Below are 22,764 nucleotides of genomic sequence, written 5' to 3'. Positions count from 1 at the left end.
CCCAGCGAATGACAGGGGGTGCAACGAGCAGCAGTGCGTCTCACACACGCGGCGGTGCGCCCGCCAATTCGGCCGTCGCTCTGCTGGGACGCCGGGCGCGCCTCCCCGCGCCGTCCTCGAGGAACTGGCGGTTGCGGAAGGAAGCGCTTTCGTCAAATGCGGCCGAAAACTAACATTTTGTATGTTGGGAGAAAAGCCGAACGCAAATTCTGCCGTGCTCCTACATTAGATGAGCGCCAACGGCCATACCATGATGAATACACCGGTTCTCGTCCGCTCACCGAAGTTAAGCATCATCGGGCCCGGCTAGTACTTGGATGGGTGACCGCCTGGGAAACCCGGGTGCTGTTGGCTCCCTTCCTTTTGTTTTTTTGTTATGTCGCCAGCCCAATTTTCAAACTACCTTTCTGTTGTGACAAAGATGCTTCCTTAAGCCTTTTAAACTACTGTAATGGTACGAAAATGCAGTAATTAACTCAGTTTGAGGGAGAATGTGCTAACCAAGTTTGCCAAGAAGACTTTGAAAACGTCAAAACAGTACGAATCGGCAGGTGATTTCTGAAATACGTCACCGCCAATTGTTGTGTAGGAATGTAGAGTTCCAAATTTGATTTGTAACCACGAATGTATTCCTTAGTCGTCTCGTCTCGTCCCGCAGACGTTTGTCGTGGTTGCGCTGTCATATGCACCACGACCCGAGCGGCAGCGAGCGGCAGTCGAGCAAAGTCGGGACAAATCGGGACGGGGACAGGGACAGGGATAGGAATGGTGCGAATGCACTGCAAACTACGCAGACACCTGGTGTGAGGCGAGGCGAGGCGAGGCGAGGCGAGGCGAGGAAGCCCACATCGCTACCAGTGGGCCCTCCAGCACGACACTGCCACACCCCGCACAGGCCCTTCGCTGAACACCAGGGACAAGATGCGTCCTCCGCTAGTGTCGAAGGCTGCACGCGCCCAGCGAATGACAGGGGGTGCAACGAGCAGCAGTGCGTCTCACACACGCGGCGGTGCGCCCGCCAATTCGGCCGTCGCTCTGCTGGGACGCCGGGCGCTCCTCCCCGCGCCGTCCTCGGGGAACTGGCGGTTGCGGAAGGAAGCGCTTTCGTCAAATGCGGCCGAAAACTAACATTTTGAGTGTTGGGAGAAAAGCCGAACGCGAATTCTGCCGTGCTCCTACATTAGATGAGCGCCAACGGCCATACCATGATGAATACACCGGTTCTCGTCCGATCACCGAAGTTAAGCATCATCGGGCCCGGCTAGTACTTGGATGGGTGACCGCCTGGGAAACACGGGTGCTGTTGGCTCCCTTCCTTTTGTTTTTTTGTTATGTCGCCAGACCAATTTTCAAACTACCATTCTGTTGTGACAAAGATGCTTCCTTAAGCCTTTTAAACTACTGTAATGGTACGAAAATGCACTAATTAACTCAGTTTGAGGGAGAATGTGCTAACCAAGTTTGCCAAGAAGACTTTGAAAACGACAAAACAGTACGAATCGGCAGGTGATTTCTTAAATACGTCACCGCCTATTGTTGTGTAGGAGTGTAGAGTTCCAAATTTGATTTGTAACCACGAATTTATTCCTTAGTCGTCTCGTCTCGTCTCGTCTCGTCTCGTCCCGCAGACGTTTGTCGTGCTTGCGCTGTCATATGGACCACGACCCGAGCGGCAGCGAGCGGCAGTCGAGCAAAGTCGGGACAAGTCGGGACGGGGACAGGGACAGGGATAGGAATGGTGCGAATGCACTGCAAACTACGCAGACACCTGGTGTGAGGCGAGGCGAGGCGAGGCGAGGAAGCCCACATCGCTACCAGTGGCGCCCTCCAGCACGACACTGCCACACCCCGCACAAGCCCTCCGCTGAACACCAGGGACAAGATGCGTCCTCCGCTAGTGTCGAAGGCTGCACGCGCCCAGCGAATGAAAGGGGGTGCAACGAGCAGCAGTGCGTCTCACACACGCGGCGGTGCGCCCGCCAATTCGGCCGTCACTCTGCTGGGACGCCGGGCGCGCCTCCCCGCGCCGTCCTCGAGGAACTGGCGGTTGCGGAAGGAAGCGCTTTCGTCAAATGCGGCCGAAAACTAACATTTTGTGTGTTTGGAGAAAAGCCGAACGCGAATTCTGCCGTGCTCCTACATTAAATGAGCGCCAACGGCCATACCATGATGAATACACCGGTTCTCGTCCGATCACCGAAGTTAAGCATCATCGGGCCCGGCTAGTACTTGGATGGGTGACTGCCTGAGAAACCCGGGTGCTGTTGGCTCCCTTCCTTTTGTTTTTTTGTTATGTAGCCAGCCCAATTTTCAAACTACCTTTCTGTTGTGACAAAGATGCTTCCTTAAGCCTTTTAAACTACTGTAATGGTACGAAAATGCAGTAATTATCTCAGTTTGAGGGAGAATGTGCTAACCAAGTTTGCCAAGAAGACTTTGAAAACGACAAAACAGTACGAATCGGCAGGTGATTTCTGAAATACGTCACCGCCTATTGTTGTGTAGGAGTGTAGAGTTCCAAATTTGATTTGTAACCACGAAAGTATTTCTTAGACGTCTCGTCTCGTCCCGTAGACGTTTGTCGTGCTTGCGCTGTCATATGGACCACGACCCGAGCGGCAGCGAGCGGCAGTCGAGCAAAGTCGGGACAAGTCGGGACGGGGACAGGGACAGGGATAGGAATGGTGCGAATGCACTGCAAACTACGCAGACACCTGGTGTGAGGTGAGGCGAGGAAGCCCACATCGCTACCAGTGGCGCCCTCCAGCACGACACTGCCACACCCCGCACAGGCCCTCCGCTGAACACCAGGGACAAGATGCGTCCTCCGCTAGTGTCGAAGGCTGCACGCGCCCAGCGAATGACAGGGGGTGCAACGAGCAGCAGTGCGTCTCACACACGCGGCGGTGCGCCCGCCAATTCGGCCGTCGCTCTGCTGGGACGCCGGCCGCGCCTCCCCGCGCCGTCCTCGAGGAACTGGCGGTTGCGGAAGGAAGCGCTTTCGTCAAATGCGGCCGAAAACTAACATTTTGTGTGTTGGGAGAAAAGCCGAACGCGAATTCTGCCGTGCTCCTACATTAGATGAGCGCCAACGGCCATACCATGATGAATACACCGGTTCTCGTCCGATCACCGAAGTTAAGCATCATCGGGCCCGGCTAGTACTTGGATGGGTGACCGCCTGGGAAACCCGGGTGCAGTTGGCTCCCTTCCTTTTGTTTTTTTGTTATGTCGCCAGCCCAATTTTCAAACTACCTTTCTGTTGTGACAAAGATGCTTCCTTAAGCCTTTTAAACTACTGTAATGGTACGAAAATGCAGTAATTAACTCAGTTTGAGGGAGAATGTGCTAACCAAGTTTGCCAAGAAGACTTTGAAAACGACAAAACAGTACGAATCGGCAGGTGATTTCTGAAATACGTCACCGCCTATTGTTGTGTAGGAGTGTAGAGTTCCAAATTTGATTTGTAACCACGAAAGTATTTCTTAGTCGTCTCGTCTCGTCCCGTAGACGTTTGTCGTGCTTGCGCTGTCATATGGACCACGACCCGAGCGGCAGCGAGCGGCAGTCGAGCAAAGTCGGGACAAGTCGGGACGGGGACAGGGACAGGGATAGGAATGGTGCGAATGCACTGCAAACTACGCAGACACCTGGTGTGAGGCGAGGCGAGGCGAGGCGAGGCGAGGAAGCCCACATCGCTACCAGTGGCGCCCTCCAGCACGACACTGCCACACCCCGCACAGGCCCTCCGCTGAACACCAGGGACAAGATGCGTCCTCCGCTAGTGTCGAAGGCTGCACGCGCCCAGCGAATGACAGGGGGTGCAACGAGCAGCAGTGCGTCTCACACACGCGGCGTTGCGCCCACCAATTCGGCCGTCGCTCTGCTGGGACGCCGGGCGCGCCTCCTCGCGCCGTCCTCGAGGAACTGGCGGTTGCGGAACGAAGCGCTTTCGTCAAATGCGGCCGAAAACTAACATTTTGTGTGTTGGGAGAAAAGCCGAACGCGAATTCTGCCGTGCTCCTACATTAGATGAGCGCCAACGGCCATACCATGATGAATACACCGGTTCTCGTCCGATCACCGAAGTTAAGCATCATCGGGCCCGGCTAGTACTTGGATGGGTGACCGCCTGGGAAACCCGGGTGCTGTTGGCTCCCTTCCTTTTGTTTTTTGTTATGTCGCCAGCCCAATTTTCAAACTACCTTTCTGTTGTGACATAGATGCTTCCTTAAGCCTTTTAAACTACTGTAATGGTAAGAAAATGCAGTAATTAACTCAGTTTGAGGGAGAATGTGCTAACCAAGTTTGCCAAGAAGACTTTGAAAACGACAAAACAGTACGAATCGGCAGGTGATTTCTGAAATACGTCACCGCCTATTGTTGTGTAGGAGTGTAGAGTTCCAAATTTGATTTGTAACCACGAATGTATTCCTTAGACGTCTCGTCTCGTCCCGCAGACATTTGTCGTGCTTGCGCTGTATTTTGGACCACGACCCGAGCGGCAGCGAGCGGCAGTCGAGCAAAGTCGGGACAAGTCGGGACGGGGACAGGGACAGGGATAGGAATGGTGCGAATGCACTGCAAACTACGCAGACACCTGGTGTGAGGCGAGGCGAGGCGAGGCGAGGAAGCCCACATCGCTACCAGTGGCGCCCTCCAGCACGACATTGCCACACCCCGCGCAGGCCCTCCGCTGAACACCAGGGACAAGATGCGTCCTCCGCTAGTGTCGAAGGCTGCACGCGCCCAGCGAATGACAGGGGGTGCAACGAGCAGCATTGCGTCTCACACACGCGGCGGTGCGCCCGCCAATTCGGCCGTCGCTCTGCTGGGACGCCGGGCGCGCCTCCCCGCGCCGTCCTCGAGGAACTGGCGGTTGCGGAAGGAAGCGCTTTCGTCAAATGCGGCCGAAAACTAACATTTTGTGTGTTGGGAGAAAAGCCGAACGCGAATTCTGCCGTGCTCCTACATTAGATGAGCGCCAACGGCCATACCATGATGAATACACCGGTTCTCGTCCGATCACCGAAGTTAAGCATCATCGGGCCCGGCTAGTACTTGGATGGGTGACCGCCTGGGAAACCCGGGTGCTGTTGGCTCCCTTCCTTTTGTTTTTTTGTTATGTCGCCAGCCCAATTTTCAAACTACGTTTCTGTTGTGACAAAGAGGCTTCCTTAAGCCTTTTAAACTACTGTAATGGTACGAAAATGCAGTAATTAACTCAGTTTGAGGGAGAATGTGCTAACCAAGTTTGCCAAGAAGACTTTGAAAACGACAAAACAGTACGAATCGGCAGGTGATTTCTGAAATACGTCACCGCCTATTGTTGTGTAGGAGTGTAGAGTTCCAAATTTGATTTGTAACCACGAATGTATTCCTTAGACGTCTCGTCTCGTCCCGCAGACGTTTGTCGTGCTTGCGCTGTCATATGGACCACGACCCGAGCGGCAGCGAGCGGCAGTCGAGCAAAGTCGGGACAAGTCGGGACGGGGACAGGGACAGGGATAGGAATGGTGCGAATGCACTGCAAACTACGCAGACACTTGGTGTGAGGCGAGGCGAGGCGAGGCGAGGAAGCCCACATCGCTACCAGTGGCGCCCTCCAGCACGACACTGCCACACCCCGCACAGGCCCTCCGCTGAACACCAGGGACAAGATGCGTCCTCCGCTAGTGTCGAAGGCTGCACGCGCCCAGCGAATGACAGGGGGTGCAACGAGCAGCAGTGCGTCTCACACACGCGGCGGTGCGCCCGCTAATTCGGCCGTCGCTCTGCTGGGACGCCGGGCGCGCCTTCCCGCGCCGTCCTCGAGGAACTGGCGGTTGCGGAAGGAAGCGCTTTCGTCAAATGCGGCCGAAAACTAACATTTTGTGTGTTGGGAGAAAAGCCGAACGCGAATTCTGCCGTGCTCCTACATTAGATGAGCGCCAACGGCCATACCATGATGAATACACCGGTTCTCGTCCGATCACCGAAGTTAAGCATCATCGGGCCCGGCTAGTACTTGGATGGGTGACCGCCTGGGAAACCCGGGTGCTGTTGGCTCCCTTCCTTTTGTTTTTTTGTTATGTCGCCAGCCCAATTTTCAAACTACCTTTCTGTTGTGACAAAGATGCTTCCTTAAGCCTTTTAAACTACTGTAATGGTACGAAAATGCAGTAATTAACTCAGTTTGAGGGAGAATGTGCTAACCAAGTTTGCCAAGAAGACTTTGAAAACGACAAAACAGTACGAATCGGCAGGTGATTTCTGATATACGTCACCGCCTATTGATGTGTAGGAGTGTAGAGTTCCAAATTTGATTTGTAACCACGAATGTATTCCTTAGACGTCTCGTCTCGTCCCGCAGACGTTTGTCGTGCTTGCGCTGTCATATGGACCACGACCCGAGCGGCAGCGAGCGGCAGTCGAGCAAAGTCGGGACAAGTCGGGACGGGGACAGGGACAGGGATAGGAAAGGTGCGAATGCACTGCAAACTACGCAGACACCTGGTGTGAGGAGAGGCGAGGAAGCCCACATCGCTACCAGTGGCGCCCTCCAGCACGACACTGCCACACCCCGCACAGGCCCTCCGCTGAACACCAGGGACAAGATGCGTCCTCCGCTAGTGTCGAAGGCTGCACGCGCCCAGCGAATGACAGGGGGTGCAACGAGCAGCAGTGCGTCTCACACACGCGGCGGTGCGCCCGCCAATTCGGCCGTCGCTCTGCTGGGACGCCGGGCGCGCCTTCCCGCGCCGTCCTCGAGGAACTGGCGGTTGCGGAAGGAAGCGCTTTCGTCAAATGCGGCCGAAAACTAACATTTTGTGTGTTGGGAGAAAAGCCGAACGCGAATTCTGCCGTGCTCCTACATTAGATGAGCGCCAACGGCCATACCATGATGAATACACCGGTTCTCGTCCGATCACCGAAGTTAAGCATCATCGGGCCCGGCTAGTACTTGGATGGGTGACCGCCTGGGAAACCCGGGTGCTGTTGGCTCCCTTCCTTTTGTTTTTTTGTTATGTCGCCAGCCCAATTTTCAAACTACCTTTCTGTTGTGACAAAGATGCTTCCTTAAGCCTTTTAAACTACTGTAATGGTACGAAAATGCAGTAATTAACTCAGTTTGAGGGAGAATGTGCTAACCAAGTTTGCCAAGAAGACTTTGAAAACGACAAAACAGTACGAATCGGCAGGTGATTTCTTATATACGTCACCGCCTATTGTTGTGTATGAGTGTAGAGTTCCAAATTTGATTTGTAACCACGAATGTAAACCTTAGTCGTCTCGTCTCGTCCCGCAGACGTTTGTCGTGCTTGCGTTGTCATATGGACCACGACCCGAGCGGCAGCGAGCGGCAGTCGGGACAAGTCGGGACGGGGACAGGGACATTGATAGGAATGGTGCGAATGCACTGCAAACTACGCAGACACCTGGTGTGAGGCGAGGCGAGGCGAGGCGTGGAAGCCCACATCGCTACCAGTGGCGCCCTCCAGCACGACACTGCCGCACCCCGCACAGGCCCTCCACTGAACACCAGGGAGAAGATGCGTCCTCCGCTAGTGTCGAAGGCTGCACGCACCCAGCGAATGACAGGGGGTGCAACGAGCAGCAGTGCGTCTCACACACGCGGCGGTGCGCCCGCCAATTCGGCCGTCGCTCTGCTGGGACGCCGGGCGCGCCTCCCCGCGCCGTCCTCGAGGAACTGGCGGTTGCGGAAGGAAGCGCTTTCGTCAAATGCGGCCGAAAACTAACATTTTGTGTGTTGGGAGAAAAGCCGAACGCGAATTCTGCCGTGCTCCTACATTAGATGAGCGCCAACGGCCATACCATGATAAATACACCGGTTCTCGTCCGATCACCGAAGTTAAGCATCATCGGGCCCGGCTAGTACTTGGATGGGTGACTGCCTGGGAAACCCGGGTGCTGTTGGCTCCCTTCCTTATGTTTTTTTGTTATGTCGCCAGCCCAATTTTCAAACTACCTTTCTGTTGTGACAAAGATGCTTCCTTAAGCCTTTTAAACTACTGTAATGGTACGAAAATGCAGTAATTAACTCAGTTTGAGGGAGAATGTGCTAACCAAGTTTGCCAAGAAGACTTTGAAAACGACAAAACAGTACGAATCGGCAGGTGATTTCTGAAATGCGTCACCGCCTATTGTTGTGTAGGAGTGTAGAGTTCCAAATTTGATTTGTAACCTGTAATATTGTTCCTTTAATTTTGTATGCTGATGTGTAAGCTTGTAACTTTAATTTTGGTATACTGATATCGGTGCTAGTTGACAATGAAAGTGGGTTAAAAGCCGTGATCTGTCTGGGGACGTTAACCGTGTATTACTGGGCAACTGTTTCATCAGATATTTAGCAGACTAACATTAATGATAATCTTTTAATAGTCATACAAAACCGGTAAAATATATATATAAAAAGGAGAATTTAAATAAAAAGAAAGAAATCAGTTTATACTTGAAAATTTATTTTAAGATTGTTCATTGGAATTTCAGCATATTATACGTGAGTTATAACTGAGCTGGTGCCTTATTTACGATTGAAAAGAATGTGAGATTGTAATCTTACGGAACACATAAACTATGGAGCCAAGATTGGGAGACTGGATACAACACTGCATTCATAAAATAACACACGAAGAACATTGAAACATAAGCAAGAAGAAATTAACCACAACCAACAGATTCAGTTTTTAACCAAAGAAATTACGTTCATACCACAATCCTGTCCGTCATGTAATTACCACACACTGGTATACTAAATTCATATTAACTCTTTGTGAAGTCTTCGCAAAAAGAATAGCTGAGGGCTACTTTGATGATTACACCACATGCTCCACGTGGTCAACTTGGTTTACACAAAGCGTACAACTCCACAATAATTTTGATAATTAAAATACATTAGATCGAAAAGCACTTGACAAAAGAAAAACCTTGAACTGGTTACTAACGTCTTACTATTAACCTGATGGGTCAAACAGTTATATAAGCACGTGGTAGTGGTCTCGCAAAGTACACCCCACGTGAGCTGAACATAAAGAAAAGTTGCTATATTGAAAATATAGTCAAAACGAGACGTTATAATCACAAAAACATTCGCATTTAAGATTGATGAACTTAGTTAGAGTTACTGATCAACACGTGGTTCCACTTTACTCACAAAGTAGTAACAAAGCAACTACCGCAAAATAATCTGAATTTAACACGAGAATTACACTCCGCTGCACTTTAAGATAGCATTAGATATTTTAGAGCTAAACCTGAAATCAAGGTGATTAAATTTTCAGTTAGGCTGAACTTAAGAAATCCATTGTCCTACGGACTTAACAGACACGCGCTTAGCCGGAGATCTTACCACTTCAGACGCTCGCCACGGCCACACAGCAACTGCCTTACTGCCGAGCGTACTTCCTGAGGGGTGGCTCACAAAGACCAACGGAAGTGGCCAGAGGGGCAGCTTCCTATACCAACATGACAACGGACGGACAGGACCATACTAAGGATAGAAACCTCTTTGCTTTTAGGAAGCGTAGCTACCTGTTCCGACGTTGGTCCTACTGTTCTCTAGCAGACAGGCTTGTCTGCTACCCTCAAGCATGCAACTAGAAATACTTATACTCATTCATCCTCTCACACAAAAGGGAAGGGGGATGACAGTATCTTACCATATACAGTATATAAAAGAAAGTGGATGTAGGTTCCGTATGAGACTGTGTGACATGAATTACATATAAGAATTACATATAAACTGTGCTTTAAAGTGTAGTAGTGTTACAGATCGTTCTTGTTTATGTGTAAAAGTAACACGTTCCACTGCTCAGTCTCCTCCCAGATAGTCAGAAACGCCACAGTACATTTAGAAGAGGAATTTATTCCATAAATGGCAACAGATTTAAGAAATTAAACATGAAAGGAATCCAACAGAGACCTTTCATAACCCCAACGCTCCGGGAAAAGACTGTGCAGGGAATTTTCTAGCCATGCTAGGACATTCCCAAGCAGGCTTCTCACACCCTACTTAAACCAAAAGTGTAAAAGAAAAGGCAAAAGGACACCAGCTACTTGCTAAAACACAATAATTTCAACACATCTTTAGAATCTACCAATTTCATACAGAAAAAAAAGAATACAATCTGTGACACCTATTTAAAAGGTAGTGTAGACCTAATTCGGTCAGCAAGTAAAAACAATGGTTCCTGTGTCATTAATATGAAAACAATTTCTGGTTGTTACCCTTATGGAGTTCACCAGTATTTGCTCACTGCAAGAGCCAACTGATCACAGGAAAATTTGTGACTGTTTATTAACAAGCAAAATTGATGAAAATAGCAAAGGTGCCACAGCAATTAAAAAAAAGAACATCAAATAACATCGGTATTAAAAAGCAGAACATAACAATGCACAATCTGCAAAAGCAACGAAATGATAAGAAAAAAAACATGTTTTACAAAGTGGTTATCGCAAAAAAATTCTATATCGTATAAAACTAATAATTTGTAGAATTAAAATAACTATGTGGCACTCATTTAATCACTCTACTATATTTCAATTAGCTAGCAAACAATGAGCACTGTGTCATTATACTGAAACTACAATAATTATGTGATTGTTACCCTTAAGGGGTTCCTCACAGTAAATATGCCCCAAGCAAAGGCTAATCGATCACAGTTCAATGAGAATAAAAAGCTATCTGACTGATAAACGAAGCAATGCCACAGCAATGAATTTACGAAACAAAATATCACAAATCTAATACATCACACAAAAACAAACATTGATAAATAAAACAGTACAATAGTCAACATCTAAAACAAAACAAAACACCTATAAATAAAACACCTGCAAAACACAAGATTCGAAGTCTAAAAAAGATAAATAGAACACCTGCAAAATACAAGAGTCAGTCTAATAAACACCAATAAATCGAACTCCTGCAAAACACACGAGTCAGAGTTTCTCTGACAGAAACACACGTATATGCACTGGACTAAGAACCGTATAATCACTGTTCACTGACACACTCAGTAGTTCCACTGTTCCGAGGCACAATATAAGGGAAAGGGGGGGGGGGTTCGTCGCCGCAGCTGTCAGTAGGGATTTTTGTCCATCTGTTGCGTGCGATCCCGCCGTCTCTGCCCTCTCATGAAGTTTCTCTCGTGTCACGTACATCTCGATTTGGTTCCATGTTTGTATTGTCAAATTCGTGCGGTATCCTCGTTTGATACGCCAGGTTGATATTCTCGGGCAAGGATGACACTTAATGGCTCTTCTTTTGTGCCACCCTTAGCGACCAGAGAACATCGAACCAAGATTTACTGTCGCTTGACAGTAGGCATCCATCAGGAAATGTCGATAGGCGTCGTTGACGTCTGCAAGTTTCTCTGGGCAGTACCTGTCAAAAGGCTCCACGCCCCTTGTGTAGTTTCACCGCGGCCGTCTCGTCACGGTCGCGTGCGTGTGGTGCGTTGCCAGCAGATGGATTTCCGCGCGGTGGACCGCTCGCCCATCTCAGGTCATCGCCTCGAGGAAAGGTCGCCCGGGGCGGCCGCCCATTAGCTCCAGGTACAAGGGAAAGTGTTTGCCGCTTACTCTCCTTTTGTTGTCGGCCGCGCTCCCAAAGTGGCCCGGATGACAGCGTGTCCCGCTGGGAAAACCGCCAGTTTACAACTAGTCCGGCTGCTCCCGCTGTCTCTTAAGAGTTTTGCCGGTTCGCTTTCAGGTTCTCAACTGCATTCACAGAAATTTTTCATCATCCTTATGTGATTACACAATGTCATACATAATACCACTTAGTATTGTCTTTCACAATTTTTAAGAACAAAGTGAGACTTAATATTTTTTTTAAATAAAAAAAATTAGATGAATCGACAATATAAAATAAAATTTAAATGACTTGACAATGTAAAAAAAATAAAAGTGAAATGACTTGACAGTATAAAAATAAAAATTTAAATTAACTGACAATATAATATTTAAATCCACATCACTAATGTGGTTCACTTACGTTTTAATAAATCAAATGCTATTTATTAATTCACTAAAATGAATAGGATTATGCCTTGCGCAAGTATAGGTCAGGACAGCATAGGGTTCACATGTTATTTACACACACATACATGCACACCTGTTGTCTATTCTACAAACTAACTACCCATAAACATGCATTACTCAATATTCTACTTTTATCCACTACTAGTTAACCCAATAATCTACTTCAATGCTATTTCAACACCGTCTATATACCACTACAACATTGTTCTAATTCGTCCTCTTCTTGACGCTCGCGGCATACGTCTTGTCACGTGATAAATATGGAGAACTTTCCTTAAACATACACATTAAAAAGAACAATGGTTATTTACACGCCAAAACATTTATACCAGTTCGCACACCTGAAAAGAGACTCGCAATTATACATTTATCATACTCATATATTCACACATAAAACAGTAAGAAAATTTCACCTAAAATTACGTTATCACAACAATTAATCACACAGATGACTCTGAGAAGGTTAAAAATATATGCATTATACAGGTTATATTACATTTTCTTACCCATCTTGCTGCGATTTCGTTCCTTCTTTACGTTACCTTTCGCTTCCAAATCAGTTATTTCGCCTGTGGTGGTTATTCTGGATTCATTTCTCATGAATGGCAAAATTGTGGTCACCTCTATTCTGTAAAACAGTATCATCTTAACATATTGAACTTATAACAGACACAAAAGATCCGAATCCTCCTGTAGTTTAAATGACAAATGTTTTGCTTTATCCTTATTACCTTAAACCAAGCTTTCCTTCGTTCCCATAATCAAAATTATTTAATCATCCTCTACCTTCAAGAGGGAAATTTCCTCAGTACAAATCATATAGGCTGCAGTGCATCCCGCACCAGCGAAAACAGTAAGCTGTAATGCTCACAGCATCAGCAAAACACATAAATGTCGCTTTTCTAGGACAAGTATTAACGCAGAATAATTTTTTTAGGCTTTGGCTCAACATCAATCAAGACTACAAAAAGGATCCATATTTCCGTTCCATTCTCCATTTGCTGAAAAGCTGCTCGTATTTGACTACCACAATAATCTTTCAGAGCCACGTAAATTACACAAACCACAATTCTTCTTTCACCTTGAAGGGAATCAATATACTCACGAAATCCACAGACAGCACTTTACACACTCATCTATAAAGAACAAAAAATACATATATCATCAATATTAACATATCATCGCATATTGGGAAGCCAATGGTTAAACAATCGTATTATCTCATCCTGTTTTCAAGATTCCAAACTTACTCATTCCTTTCTCAGAGTTCTCCTATCTTAAAATATTCATACAGCACGCATACTATAGTAAGAGATCCTCATTTATACTGACAGATATAGAATAGTAATAGATAGATAGTAGCACTGAAAGCAGAAAATCGGAAACAAGGCTACTAACAGCTGGGGACCTGGGTTTGCCAGACCCATAATACCCACAGATCGGATATTCCCCTGAGTTTATGCACTAATTCAGCAACGATCTTGCTTCTCTCAGGAGCGACTCCACTCAATTTACACACACAAAAAAAAACATAAACAGCATTTTACTCGTTCACAAAGAAACCTTTTATCTTCACGTTTGAATCAAACTAAATCCTAATTGCACAAAAAAAAAAAAATTTTAAAACATCACTTCAATCCATCACATAGAAACATCTTTATCACTATTTTTACCAACATATTATTCAAAATGCATGTTATAAATTTAAACTAATCAATTGTCTCTCTTCACCGTCCTCTCTACTTCTCACTGTCCTTTCTAGTCATTTGCCATGTCGCTCATTTGTTCCGATTGGGCGCCTTCTGCGCTGATCGTTTGTCATTGCCGGTTTTGTCCATTTCTATTTGCTGGATTATGTCTTGGGTTAGCCGGCCGAATTTCAACATCATGAGGTGCTCCGCCTACAGTCCTATTCCCACCGTATTCATCGTAGTATCGATTCTGGTTGCCGTACCTGTAGCGTTCACGATCTTGTCTACGTCCTCGATCATTTCCGTTGTTCCACCTGTGTTCGCGACTGTCACCCCAGTTTCTATACGGCCGGTCCCGATTATTGTTCCGTTCGCGTCGCGACGACCAATCACGCCGTTGATTATTAATACGGCCACGACTGCGATCGCGCTGCTGTGCCCCGTAATAACTTTGTGCCTGATTAGGCGGGCATTCTCCTGTATTGTATTCCAACTCTTGGAGAAGCGTCTTGAACGTTTCCACGTCCTCTTTGCATCGTCCCGCCAGAATGGCGTGCCGCAAGTGCATCGGCAATTTTGTGATGCATATCCTAATTAGTTCCGCAGGCCCGTATGGGTCGTATAAAAATTGATTTGCCTGCAGCATGTGGTCGAATAGGCGTGCAGGGCTGCCGAAACCAGACTGGTTCAAATTTGGCAGCATAATTATGCCATGTTTGACCCTATCTTGTGCCGCTTCCGACCAATAGGCGGACAGAAAGGCTTGTCGAAACTCCCGAGTGGAGTTGCAGTGACGCGCTGCCGACCTCATGCGAATCGCCGGTTCGCCTTCCAAATAGCCACACATATATTCTATCTTATGTGAACTTGCCCAGTCGGGGGGAAGACAAAACTCAAATTGCTCGAGCCATGCACGTGGATGTATTCCTTTTTGCGAATTTCGGAATATCTCAAACTTTCTTATTGTAAGGAAATGTTTGAAATCAAATCCCCGCATTTCCTCCTGGCGAGGCCCTTGAATGTTTCTGTTTCTCTCATGTCTGCACCTTAAATTACATTCTTCCCTGTCGTCAAAATCTTCCTCGTGGCCGGAGTCCCTCTCTGCACTGTTCGTACGGCTATTTTTAGTGCTATTGGCGAGTTCTGAATCACACGCCATGCGGTTTTCCAGATGCGCCACGCGTTCTTGTAATTCGCCTGTTACAGCTTTGTGTTGTCTGTTCACTTCAAACTGTCCCTTCTGAAATCTAAGAAGCGAACGCACTTCTTCGGTCTCTGCGGCCGCTACCGGTGTAGTATTGTTCCCACTTTCCGTCAGCTTCATCGTATCTACAGTGTCCGCTAATGCCGCAATCTTATCATCAATTTGTCTCTTGTCCTCCGCCCCAGTCTGCTTCAATTGTTCTATTTGCTGTTCCAACGCGTGGATCGCTAAACTGTTGTCCGCTATTGTGTTGCTAACGGACGTGGGACAATGCGTTTCCGCCTCTTGGACTCTCGAGATTACGTGCTGGTGTTCCCTTTGGCATTCTTCCCTCAGCTCTTGGAAATTCCTAAGTAGCCGTTCTTCGCTTTCTTTAGATTCGGTATCGCCCCTCTGCTTGCTCTGTTCTAAAGCTTGCAGACGATCATCGATTTGTTCAAAAGTAGGGCCTAATTCTTTCATAATATCACTTTTTATCTCACTTGCCAGAGTGTTTATTCTTTGTGAGATATCATCGGACACTCTCTGCATCGACTTGTCGACTTTATTTGTCTGCTGGATTAGTTTTTTGTCTATTTGTTCGCCTAGCTCGCGGATCGATTTTTCGGATGATTCTTTATTTTGTTGCAATAAGGCTCTCATGAGTTCTGCCAAATCAATTTGGTTAGTTGGAGGCAAATTAATTTGTGGCTCTGATGTGAGCCCATTCGTCCTGTCTTGCATTTCGTCTGAAGTATTCCCCATTGCATTTTCGGAACCGCCCGACGCGTTAACATTCGAATTTAAATTATCCCCTTGGTCCATGTTGCTTAGGTTGTCGGACCGCTTACTTTTAGTTTGGTTACGTGTCTGCATTAGTGCAATTTATAACCGGTATGCGACACACTAATCAAAATAAATGTGTCCCACAAAAATTACGACAGTCACACGAAAGATACCCAACCTAGTACGCACTTTTTCACACGCAAAACAAATTTTTATCTTAGATCGAAACAGTGGAATTTAGAAGCGAGAATAAAAAACACAGACATATAAAACACACAAGTATAAAAAACAAAACAAGACAAACAACGCAACGCCGATCAACAACGCCGTGAATCTTTTGAAAGTCTGCTCGGAAACAACACAGAAGTTGTTTGAGCGCTGTAGGAAAAAAATTAAGATTATAACACGCTCGCAATCTAACGTTTCAGAGATTCCAGAGTCTAGCGGAATCACAGAACAGGGTCGCCATGTGTAATGTTGTAGCTTTAATTTTGGTATGCTGATGTGTAATATTGTAACTTTAATTTTGGTATACTGATATCGGTGCTAGTTGACAATGAAAGTGGGTTAAAAGCCGTGATCTGTCTGGGGACGTTAACCGTGTATTACTGGGCAACTGTTTCATCAGATATTTAGCAGACTAACATTAATGATAATCTTTTAATAGTCATACAAAACCGGTAAAATATATATATAAAAAGGAGAATTTAAATAAAAAGAAAGAAATCAGTTTATACTTGAAAATTTATTTTAAGATTGTTCATTGGAATTTCAGCATATTATACGTGAGTTATAACTGAGCTGGTGCCTTATTTACGATTGAAAAGAATGTGAGATTGTAATCTTACGGAACACATAAACTATGGAGCCAAGATTGGGAGACTGGATACAACACTGCATTCATAAAATAACACACGAAGAACATTGAAACATAAGCAAGAAGAAATTAACCACAACCAACAGATTCAGTTTTTAACCAAAGAAATTACGTTCATACCACAATCCTGTCCGTCATGTAATTACCACACACTGGTATACTAAATTCATATTAACTCTTTGTGAAGTCTTCGCAAAAAGAATAGCTGAGGGCTACTTTGATGATTACACCACATGCTCCACGTGGTCAACTTGGTTTACACAAAGCGTACAACTCCACAATAATTTTGATAATTAAAATACATTAGATCGAAAAGCACTTGACAAAAGAAAAACCTTGAACTGGTTACTAACGTCTTACTATTAACCTGATGGGTCAAACAGTTATATAAGCACGTGGTAGTGGTCTCGCAAAGTACACCCCACGTGAGCTGAACATAAAGAAAAGTTGCTATATTGAAAATATAGTCAAAACGAGACGTTATAATCACAAAAACATTCGCATTTAAGATTGATGAACTTAGTTAGAGTTACTGATCAACACGTGGTTCCACTTTACTCACAAAGTAGTAACAAAGCAACTACCGCAAAATAATCTGAATTTAACACGAGAATTACACTCCGCTGCACTTTAAGATAGCATTAGATATTTTAGAGCTAAACCTGAAATCAAGGTGATTAAATTTTCAGTTAGGCTGAACTTAAGAAATCCATTGTCCTACGGACTTAACAGACACGCGCTTAGCCGGAGATCTTACCACTTCAGACGCTCGCCACGGCCACACAGCAACTGCCTTACTGCCGAGCGTACTTCCTGAGGGGTGGCTCACAAAGACCAACGGAAGTGGCCAGAGGGGCAGCTTCCTATACCAACATGACAACGGACGGACAGGACCATACTAAGGATAGAAACCTCTTTGCTTTTAGGAAGCGTAGCTACCTGTTCCGACGTTGGTCCTACTGTTCTCTAGCAGACAGGCTTGTCTGCTACCCTCAAGCATGCAACTAGAAATACTTATACTCATTCATCCTCTCACACAAAAGGGAAGGGGGATGACAGTATCTTACCATATACAGTATATAAAAGAAAGTGGATGTAGGTTCCGTATGAGACTGTGTGACATGAATTACATATAAGAATTACATATAAACTGTGCTTTAAAGTGTAGTAGTGTTACAGATCGTTCTTGTTTATGTGTAAAAGTAACACGTTCCACTGCTCAGTCTCCTCCCAGATAGTCAGAAACGCCACAGTACATTTAGAAGAGGAATTTATTCCATAAATGGCAACAGATTTAAGAAATTAAACATGAAAGGAATCCAACAGAGACCTTTCAAACCACGAATTTATTCCTTAGTCGTCTCGTCTCGTCACGTCTCGTCTCGTCCCGCAGACGTTTGTCGTGCTTGCGCTGTCATATGGACCACGACCCGAGCGACTGCGAGCGGCAGTCGAGCAAAGTCGGGACAAGTCGGGACGGGGACAGGGACAGGGATAGGAATGGTGCGAATGCACTGCAAACTACGCAGACACCTGGTGTGAGGTGAGGCGAGGCGAGGCGAGGAAGCGCACATCGCTACCAGTGGCGCCCTCCAGCACGACACTGCCACACGCCGCACAGGCCCTCCGCTGAACACCAGGGACAAGATGCGTCCTCCGCTAGTGTCGAAGGCTGCACGCGCCCAGCGAATGACAGGGGGTGCAACGAGCAGCAGTGCGTCTCACACACGCGGCGGTGCGCCCGACAATTCGGCCGTCGCTCTGCTGGGACGCCGGGCGCGCCTCCCCGCACCGTCCTCGATGAACTGGCGGTTGCGGAAGGAAGCGCTTTCGTCAAATGCGGCCGAAAACTAACATTTTGTGTGTTGGGAGAAAAGCCGAACGCGAATTCTGCCGTGCTCCTACATTAGATGAGCGCCAACGGCCATACCATGATGAATACACCGGTTCTCGTCCGATCACCGAAGTTAAGCATCATCGGGCCCGGCTAGTACTTGGATGGGTGAACGCCTGGGAAACCCGGGTGCTGTTGGCTACCTTCCTTTTGTTTTTTTGTTATGTCGCCAGCCCAATTTTCAAACTACCTTTCTGTTGTGACAAAGATGCTTCCTTAAGCCATTTTAACTACTGTAATGGTAAGAAAATGCAGTAATTAACTCAGTTTGAGGGAGAATGTGCTAACCAAGTTTGCCAAGAAGACTTTGAAAACGACAAAACAGTACGAATCGGCAGGTGATTTCTGAAATACGTCACCGCCTATTGTTGTGTAGGAGTGTAGAGTTCCAAATTTGATTTGTAACCACGAATGAATTCCTTAGACGTCTCGTCTCGTCCCGCAGACGTTTGTCGTGCTTGCGCTGTCATATGGACCACGACCCGAGCGGCAGCGAGCGGCAGTCGAGTAAAGTCGGGACAAGTCGGGACGGGGACAGGGACAGGGATATGAATGGTGCGAATGCACTGCAAACTACGCAGACACCTGGTGTGAGGCGAGGCGAGGCGAGGCGAGGAAGCCCACATCGCTACCAGTGGCGCCCTCCAGCCCGACACTGCCACACCCCGCACAGGCCCTCCGCTGAACACCAGGGACAAGATGCGTCCTCCGCTAGTGTCGAAGGCTGCACGCGCCCAGCGAATAACAGGGGGTGCAGCGAGCAGCAGTGCGTCTCACACACGCGGCGGTGCGCCCGCCAATTCGGCCGTCGCTCTGCTGGGACGCCGGGCGCGCCTCCCCGCGCCGTCCTCGAAGAACTGGCGGTTGCGGAAGGAGGCGCTTTCGTCAAATGCGGCCGAAAACTAACATTTTGTGTGTTGGGAGAAAAGCCGAACGCGAATTCTGCCGTGCTCCTACATTAGATGAGCGCCAACGGCCATACCATGATGAATACACCGGTTCTCGTCCGATCACCGAAGTTAAGCATCATCGGGCCCGGCTAGTACTTGGATGGGTGACCGCCTGGGAAACCCGGGTGCTGTTGGCTCCCTTCCTTTTGTTTTTTTGTTATGTCGCCAGCCCAATTTTCAAACTACTTTTCTGTTGTGACAAAGATGCTTCCTTAAGCCTTTTAAACTACTGTAATGGTACGAAAATGCAGTAATTAACTCAGTTTGAGGGAGAATGTGCTAACCAAGTTTGCCAAGAAGACTTTGAAAACGACAAAACAGTACGAATCGGCAGGTGATTTCTTATATACGTCACCGCCTATTGTTGTGTAGGAGTGTAGAGTTCCAAATTTGATTTGTAACCACGAATCTATTCCTTAGACGTCTCGTCTCGTCCCGCAGACGTTTGTCGTGGTTGCGCTGTCATATGGACCACGACCCGAGAAGCAGCGAGCGGCAGTCGAGCAAAGTCGGGACAAGTCGGGACGGGGACAGGGACAGGGATAGGAATGGTGCGAATGCACTGCAAACTACGCTGACACCTGGTGTGAGGCGAGGCGAGGCGAGGAAGCCCACATCGCTACCAGTGGGCCCTCCAGCACGACACTGCCGCACCCCGCACAGGCGCTCCACTGAACACCAGGGACAAGATGCGTCCTCCGCTAGTGTCGAAGGCTGCACGCGCCCAGCGAATGACAGGGGGTGCAACGAGCAGCAGTGCGTCTCACACACGCGGCGGTGCGCCCGCCAATTCGGCCGTCGCTCTGCTGGGACGCCGGGCGCGCCTCCCCGCGCCGTCCTCGATGAACTGGCGGTAGCGGAAGGAAGCGCTTTCGTCAAATGCGGCCGAAAACTAACATTTTGTGTGTTGGGAGAAAAGCCGAACGCGAATTCTGCCGTGCTCCTACATTAGATGAGCGCCAACGGCCATACCATGATGAATACACCGGTTCTCGTCCGATCACAGAAGTTAAGCATCTTCGGGCCCGGCTAGTACTTGGATGGGTGACTGCCTGGGAAACCCGGGTGCTGTTGGCTCCCTTCCTTATGTTTTTTTGTTATGTCGCCAGCCCAATTTTCAAACTACCTTTCTGTTGTGACAAAGATGCTTCCTTAAGCCTTTTAAACTACTGTAATGGTACGAAAATGCAGTAATTAACTCAGTATGAGGGAGAATGTTCTAACCAAGTTTGCCAAGAAGACTTTGAAAACGACAAAACAGTACGAATCGGCAGGTGATTTCTTATATACGTCACCGCCTATTGTTGTGTAGGAGTGTAGAGTTCCAAATTTGATTTGTAACCACGAATTTATTCCTTAGTCGTCTCGTCTCGTCACGTCTCGTCTCGTCCCGCAGACGTTTGTCGTGCTTGCGCTGTCATATGGACCACGACCCGAGCGGCAGCGAGCGGCAGTCGAGCAAAGTCGTGACAAGTCGGGACGGGGACAGGGACAGGGATAGGAATGGTGCGAATGCACTGCAAACTACGCAGACACCTAGTGTGAGGCGAGGCGAGGCGCGGCGAGGCGAGGCGAGGCGAGGAAGCCCACATCGCTACCAGTGGGCCCTCCAGCACGACACTGCCGCACCCCGCACAGGCCCTCCGCTGAACACCAGGGACAAGATGCGTCCTCCACTAGTGTCGAAGGCTGCACGCGCCCAGCGAATAACAGGGGGTGCAACGAGCAGCAGTGCGTCTCACACACGCGGCGGTGCGCCCGCCAATTCGGCCGTCACTCTGCTGGGACGCCGGGCGCGCCTCCCCGCGCCGTCCTCGAGGAACTGGCGGTTGCGGAAGGAAGCGCTTTCGTCAAATGCGGCCGAAAACTAACATTTTGTGTGTTGGGAGAAAAGCCGAACGCGAATTCTGCCGTGCTCCTACATTAGATGAGCGCCAACGGCCATACCATGATGAATACACCGGTTCTCGTCTGATCACCGAAGTTAAGCATCAGCGGGCCCGGCTAGTACTTGGATGGGTGACCGCGTGGGAAACCCGGGTGCTGTTGGCTCCCTTCCTTTTTTTTTTGTTATGTCGCCAGCCCAATTTTCAAACTACCTTTCTGTTGTGACAAAGATGCTTCCTTAAGCCTTTTAAACTACTGTAATGGTACGAAAATGCAGTAATTAACTCAGTTTGAGGGAGAATTTGTTAACCAAGTTTGCCAAGAAGACTTTGAAAACGACAAAACAGTACGAATCGGCAGGTGATTTCTGAAATACGTCACCGCCTATTGTTGTGTATGAGTGTAGAGTTCCAAATTTGATTTGTAAACACGAATTTATTCCTTAGTCGTCTCGTCTCGTCTCGTCTCGTATCGTCCCGCAGACGTTTGTCGTGCTTGCGCTGTCATATGGACCACGACCCGAGCGGCAGCGAGCGGCAGTCGAGCAAAGTCGGGACAAGTCGGGACGGGGACAGGGACAGGGATAGGAATGGTGCGAATTCACTGCAAACTACGCAGACACCTGGTGTGAGGCAAGGCGAGGCGAGGCGAGGCGAGGCGAGGCGAGGCGAGGCGAGGCGAGGCGAGGCGAGGAAGCCCACATCGCTACCAGTGGGCCCTCCAGCACGACACTGCCGCACCCCGCACAGGCCCTCCGCTGTACACCAGGGACAAGATGCGTCCTCCGCTAGTGTCGAAGGCTGCACGCGCCCAGCGAATGACAGGGGGTGCAACGAGCAGCAGTGCGTCTCACACACGCGGCGGTTTGCCCGACAATTCGGCCGTCACTCTGCTGGGACGCCGGGCGCGCCTCCCCGCGCCGTCCTCGAGGAACTGGCGGTTGCGGAAGGAAGCGCTTTCGTCAAATGCGGCCGAAAACCAACATTTTGTGTGTTCGGACAAAAGCCGAACGCGAATTCTGCCGTGCTCCTACATTAGGTGAGTGCCAACGGCCATACCATGATGAATACACCGGTTCTCGTCCGATCACCAAAGTTAAGCATCATCGGGCCCGGCTAGTACTTGGATGGGTGACCGCCTGGGAAACCCGGGTGCTTTTGGATCCCTTCCTGTTTTTTTTTTTTTTTTTGTTATGTCGCCAGCCCAATTTTCAAACTACCTTTCTGTTGCGACAAATATGCTTCCTTAAGCCTTTGAAACTACTGTAATGGTATGAAAATGCAGTAATTAACTCAGTTTGAGGGAGAATGTGCTAACCAAGTTTGCCAAGAAGACTTTGAAAACGACAAAACAGTACGAATCGGCAGGTGATTTCTGAAATACGTCACCGCCTATTGTTGTGTAGGAGTGTAGAGTTCCAAATTTGATTTGTAACCACGAATGTATTCCTT

General features: G+C 48.1%; 14 non-coding genes across 14 annotated transcripts; all 14 read left to right on the top strand.

The window, feature by feature from the left end:
• The first annotated feature begins 235 nt into the window (after positions 1-235).
• Positions 236-354, top strand: LOC126186424 (5S ribosomal RNA). The gene has a single exon (XR_007537518.1). It is a non-coding gene; the product is annotated as a 5S ribosomal RNA (ribosomal RNA).
• An 836-nt stretch (positions 355-1,190) lies between these two features.
• Positions 1,191-1,309, top strand: LOC126186355 (5S ribosomal RNA). The gene has a single exon (XR_007537452.1). It is a non-coding gene; the product is annotated as a 5S ribosomal RNA (ribosomal RNA).
• Positions 1,310-2,151: 842 nt separating this feature from the next.
• LOC126186436 (5S ribosomal RNA) lies at positions 2,152-2,270 on the top strand. The gene has a single exon (XR_007537530.1). It is a non-coding gene; the product is annotated as a 5S ribosomal RNA (ribosomal RNA).
• An 817-nt stretch (positions 2,271-3,087) lies between these two features.
• Positions 3,088-3,206, top strand: LOC126186450 (5S ribosomal RNA). Its single transcript, XR_007537544.1, has one exon. It is a non-coding gene; the product is annotated as a 5S ribosomal RNA (ribosomal RNA).
• An 832-nt stretch (positions 3,207-4,038) lies between these two features.
• LOC126185976 (5S ribosomal RNA) lies at positions 4,039-4,157 on the top strand. The gene has a single exon (XR_007537236.1). It is a non-coding gene; the product is annotated as a 5S ribosomal RNA (ribosomal RNA).
• An 826-nt stretch (positions 4,158-4,983) lies between these two features.
• Positions 4,984-5,102, top strand: LOC126185965 (5S ribosomal RNA). The gene has a single exon (XR_007537235.1). It is a non-coding gene; the product is annotated as a 5S ribosomal RNA (ribosomal RNA).
• An 827-nt stretch (positions 5,103-5,929) lies between these two features.
• LOC126185954 (5S ribosomal RNA) lies at positions 5,930-6,048 on the top strand. Its single transcript, XR_007537234.1, has one exon. It is a non-coding gene; the product is annotated as a 5S ribosomal RNA (ribosomal RNA).
• An 817-nt stretch (positions 6,049-6,865) lies between these two features.
• On the top strand, positions 6,866-6,984 carry LOC126185942 (5S ribosomal RNA). Its single transcript, XR_007537233.1, has one exon. It is a non-coding gene; the product is annotated as a 5S ribosomal RNA (ribosomal RNA).
• Positions 6,985-7,801: 817 nt separating this feature from the next.
• LOC126186632 (5S ribosomal RNA) lies at positions 7,802-7,920 on the top strand. The gene has a single exon (XR_007537696.1). It is a non-coding gene; the product is annotated as a 5S ribosomal RNA (ribosomal RNA).
• A 10,578-nt stretch (positions 7,921-18,498) lies between these two features.
• Positions 18,499-18,617, top strand: LOC126186594 (5S ribosomal RNA). The gene has a single exon (XR_007537659.1). It is a non-coding gene; the product is annotated as a 5S ribosomal RNA (ribosomal RNA).
• An 827-nt stretch (positions 18,618-19,444) lies between these two features.
• LOC126185930 (5S ribosomal RNA) lies at positions 19,445-19,563 on the top strand. The gene has a single exon (XR_007537232.1). It is a non-coding gene; the product is annotated as a 5S ribosomal RNA (ribosomal RNA).
• Positions 19,564-20,384: 821 nt separating this feature from the next.
• On the top strand, positions 20,385-20,503 carry LOC126185332 (5S ribosomal RNA). The gene has a single exon (XR_007537092.1). It is a non-coding gene; the product is annotated as a 5S ribosomal RNA (ribosomal RNA).
• Positions 20,504-21,359: 856 nt separating this feature from the next.
• Positions 21,360-21,478, top strand: LOC126186443 (5S ribosomal RNA). The gene has a single exon (XR_007537537.1). It is a non-coding gene; the product is annotated as a 5S ribosomal RNA (ribosomal RNA).
• Positions 21,479-22,357: 879 nt separating this feature from the next.
• Positions 22,358-22,476, top strand: LOC126185356 (5S ribosomal RNA). Its single transcript, XR_007537115.1, has one exon. It is a non-coding gene; the product is annotated as a 5S ribosomal RNA (ribosomal RNA).
• Positions 22,477-22,764: the final 288 nt, after the last annotated feature.

Source organism: Schistocerca cancellata, chromosome 4 (assembly GCF_023864275.1).
Source record: "Schistocerca cancellata isolate TAMUIC-IGC-003103 chromosome 4, iqSchCanc2.1, whole genome shotgun sequence".
Taxonomy (NCBI): Eukaryota; Metazoa; Arthropoda; class Insecta; order Orthoptera; family Acrididae; genus Schistocerca; species Schistocerca cancellata.
The sequence above is the reverse complement of the archived record's forward strand: the minus strand, read 5'-3'. Positions and strand labels throughout refer to the sequence as shown.